Genomic DNA, 4,632 nt, shown 5'->3' with positions numbered 1-4,632 from the left:
GAACTAGCACTCCTGAAAGAAAGGATATTGCGGAGACATGGCTTAGCCACAGCCTGGGGTATGTTTCCAGAATGAGATTTTCACTCTGCAGCGGAGTGTGCGCTGATATGAAACTTACTGGCAGATTAAAACTGTATGCCCGACCGAGACTCGAACTCGGGACCTTTCTTTCAGGAGTGCTAGTTCTGCAAGGTTCGCAGGAGAGCTTCTGTAAAGTTTGGAAGGTAGGAGACGAGGTACTGGCAGAAGTGAAGCTGTGAGTACCGGGTGTGAGTCGTGCTTCGATAGCTCAGTTGGTAGAGCACTTGCCCGCGAAAGGCAAAGGTCCCGAGTTCGAGTCTCGGTCGGGCACACAGTTTTAATCTGCCAGGAAGTTTCATATCAGCGCACACTCCGCTGCAGAGTGAAAATCTCATTCTGGGCACTTAGCAAGATGTTTATAAATTTCTTCTAATAAATCTAGTTTCCAGCCTCATGTTTTCTTATGTGAAATTACGGTTTCTTCCAATTCACTCGGAGAATGGTTTGAAATAAATAAACTTTCAGCAAAAGAAGAATTATGAACATTTCCCCATTTCTTACGTTCAGGCGCTCCTTATGTGCCAGTTTGTCCTATATGACAGCTAGGGCAATCATTACAGACGATTTTATGGACGCCTGAATTTGTGAAATGATCTTGTTCAAGTTTTAATGTATGTACTAATTTTTTGTTCAAACTATTGTGCCGGCCGCTGTGGCCGAGCGGTTCTAGGCTATACAGTCCGGAACCGCGGTGCTGCTACGGTCGCAGGTTCGAATCCTGCCTCGGGCATGGATGTGTGTGATGTCCGTAGGTTAGTTAGATTTAAGTAGTTCTAAGTCTAGGGGACTGATGACCTCCGCTGTTAAGTCCCATAGTGCTCAGAGCCATTTGAACCATTTTTAAAACTATTGTTTGTAGAGAAGGTATTTTCGAATCAGGAGACGACCAATTGTGCAGGACACATTACCTAAAAATGGTACCGAAACAAACTTGGCATTTCCTTCTTCATTACTCTTCAGTTTGTTCTCACCTAGTGCTGAAAATTTTTATTTGCTCTTTTGTTACTAAGTATCTAATCGACTACGTCCTCTTTATAACCATTATTGCTAGCAATTGTCTTCGTTTCTGAAAATAGCGTGGGGAAAATGGAATTGTTACAGCACGATTTACTGCTGAATGAAAAAACATAATTTTATACAGTATATGAAAAGAGCCGCTGGGCTTCAGATAATGTAATTTACTATCATGTGATGTAACAAGTGAGTAAGCGTACCTCAAAAATATGTTTCTATGATTGTTATTTTGTTATGTATGTAAAAATTGTGTGTAACAGTTTACATGCATTTTTAGGGTCACTCCTTCTGAAGAAGATATTTTTAGAAATTTCGAAACCTAGGTCAAGGTTTATATAAACTTTTGGTTAGCAAGTGGTTGGCTGATATTTTCAACCCCTTCAAATTTATACAGTTCTTGAGTCACAACCATATTTAAGATTTTAGAATGCTTCACAAGAAAAGACTGAATTCTGCAAATGCATGTTTTTCCTTTGATTGTCCATGTTTAGTCATCTGACAACTCAAGATTGTACGAGTGTCTTAAAATTTAATTGTGTATGGTATTACTGGCTTAAGATATTATAGTATTTCAAGAGCATAGACAGATTATTGACGAAAGGGTGGTGGAGTGCGAGATGCAGACGGCAGTCGGCTCGGACGAATTCAAGCAGCTGCGTGAAAAATTTTTTTTCAGAAACGAACAAAGTGTAGAATGTACTGTAATCACAGACCCTTTCCGCTGTCCACAAGCCCCTCCCCATAGTTTCGTATCGGTACTCGTTTTCAGAACTGAGTACCGCCCGCACGGGATTAGATTGGGTGATATTTTGCCTGTTTGGCTACTAATGACAGAATACCCAGCAAATCTTTTAAGAAATACAACCATCGCCGTTTCGGCATATTTTTGTTGGTGAACGTGAGTTTTATGCGCCGATTTTCATTTGAAGTTATTTGTAATGATATTTACCTCTCCGCTGCTTTGTGAAATTCCGCTGCTTTGTGAAATACTGAAACACTGGAATCGCCAAAGTTCTACGATTCTTCAAATAACGACTCCAGTGCTAACATTGGAAGTGCTGCTGACAGATAATTAGGCTTCTATAGTAGTGCGCACATATTTTTTAACTTACCATAACGCTAGCGGGCGAATCAAAATCGGTTTTCCTCTTCTTTCTTGTTACGAACTTATCCATAATCAGGAACTATCACAACAGCACACAGCAAGAAAGCCATGAACGGCAGCGCTTACATTAAATTAAACAGCAAGTAAGAACTGAACTGATTAGCAAAACAACAAGTGAGCTCACGCAAGGCCAGCAATTGGTCTTAGCTGAAATAGGGATGGGCTTTAGCCGATAGTGCTACGCATGTCAACATAGTTTACATTTATCGTTGACTTTGCTGATTATCGATATTGCGTATCCTTTTTTTCGTCGTACGATTGAAAATCTAAATATTTGTAAATTTGTGGTAAGATCGTATGGGACCAAACTGCTTAAGTCATCGATCCCCAAGGTTACACACTACTCAATCTAACGTAAACCAACTTACGCTATGGACAACACATACACACACACACACACACACACACACACACACACACACACACACACACACCCGTGCCCGAGGGAGGACTCAAACCTGGACCGTGAGCGCTACTGGACTTAACTTCTGAGGTCATCAGTCCCCTAGAACTTTGAACTACTTAAACCTAACTAACCTAAGGACATCACACACATCCATGACCGAGGCAGGATTCGAACCTGCGACCGTAGCGGTCGCACGGTTCCAGACTCTAGCGCCTAGAAGCCCTCGGCCACCAAGGCCGGCTGCATTCTACACAAAACTTCGTTCTTGCTGTTGCAATGTCTCTGCATTCCCCTAAATGATTTTGTCCAGCATTATACTTTCAGAATGAAAAACGAAGTGAGTGCACCGGATAAAGAACTAAGGGCTCTGATCCAGAAAAATCAATTTTCCACTTGTATCACCCTGTATTTGTCGATCTGTCGGATTCTCTGCTCTTTCATAATTCCGCTCACTAAGGTTTTGTCAAAATAGTCAAATCCCGTAATTTCCGTTTTCCTTTACATCCCTTTCTCAGAGAACGAAATCGTGTGCTCATATCTAGAGATTCTGGCGATGTTACTACACTGATTCTGCCAAATACAGTCGATTCTAAAATATCAGAAGGTTTTGTTCTCATTTTATGAAGTTGTGCAAAATTTATAGTATTCCCGGCTTCTAAACTACTGGCCAGAACAATAAGAACTCTTCAGTACGTTCGATACGACAATTACAGATTGTTTCCGAATGTCTTTTCAGCCTTCGAGCACGTCGACCGGAGTGTGACTGCACGTGGGACCTCGCACCTACATTTCGCCCGCTACCGTACACAACGAAACTGCGCCGTTCCACGGCAGACAGAAGCCGTGCGTCAACACGCGACATCGCACGGGAACCTTCGGCTGGGCTGTGTTGTGTGTGTGTGAATTGCTAAGGGACCAAACTGCTGAGGTCGTCGGTCCTTAGACTGACACAGTACTTAAACTAACTTACGGTAAGAACAACACATACACCCATTCCATTGTAAAAATACAGCAACCAGCCACTTTTTAATGCGTTTTATTTATGCCAACATGCATTTCGGGTTTGCACCCATCTTCAGCTGGCAAATTACATGGATCTTCAGTTACTACAGTAGTACAATCTCGACAGCAGTTTGGATGCTGCAGCAGGCCTCTGCAAAAGCAACGGTTCCAATCATTTACTTCAATTTCGCGAGTTTAACTTACGCACTATCAGTTGTTCATTTTACTTACATTCTCTTCTCCTTGTTTTTTCTTGGCTTTTCTTCTTTCTTGCAACAACACAAACACTTTTTATCACGTATTTTACACAGGCGCACTGCGTTATCCGCCATGTTGTCGACTGACAGTTTTTTTTTTTTTGTTTACATACAAACGTTTTATCTATGGACAGAGTTATATTTTTCGAAAGTTTTGAGGTTATAAGATAAGCTACTGTTTTCTAAACATTGACTTGGGTGACAGAAGTATTCTATGTACAATGTATAAAAAAAAATCGTATACATTGTACTTACAATACTTCTGTCACCCAAGTCAATGTTTAGAAAACAGTAGCTTATCTTATAACCTCAAAACTTTCGAAAAATATAACTCTGTCCATAGATAAACCGTTTGTATGTAAACAAAAAAAACTGTCAGTCGACAACATGGCGGATAACGCAGTGCGCCTGTGTAAAATACGTGATAAAAAGTGTTTGTGTTGTTGCGAGAAAGAAGAAAAGCCAAGAAAAAACAAGGAGAGGAGAATGTAAGTAAAATGAACAACTGATAGTGCGTAAGTTAAACTCGCGAAATTGAAGTAAATGATTGGAACCGTTGCTTTTGCAGAGGCCTGCTGCAGCATCCAAACTGCTGTCGAGATTGTACTACTGTAGTAACTGAAGATCCATGTAATTTGCCAGCTGAAGATGGGTGCAAACCCGAAATGCATATTGGCATAAATAAAACGCATTAAAAAGTGGCTGGT

The 4,632-nt window shown here is 41.0% G+C and overlaps 1 non-coding gene across 1 annotated transcript; it reads left to right on the top strand.

The window, feature by feature from the left end:
* The first annotated feature begins 277 nt into the window (after nucleotides 1-277).
* Nucleotides 278-352, top strand: Trnas-cga (transfer RNA serine (anticodon CGA)). The gene has a single exon. It is a non-coding gene; the product is annotated as a tRNA-Ser (tRNA).
* The last annotated feature ends 4,280 nt before the right edge of the window (nucleotides 353-4,632 follow it).

The sequence above is a fragment of the Schistocerca cancellata genome, chromosome 10, assembly GCF_023864275.1.
Source record: "Schistocerca cancellata isolate TAMUIC-IGC-003103 chromosome 10, iqSchCanc2.1, whole genome shotgun sequence".
Lineage (NCBI taxonomy): Eukaryota > Metazoa > Arthropoda > Insecta > Orthoptera > Acrididae > Schistocerca > Schistocerca cancellata.
The sequence above is the reverse complement of the archived record's forward strand: the minus strand, read 5'-3'. Positions and strand labels throughout refer to the sequence as shown.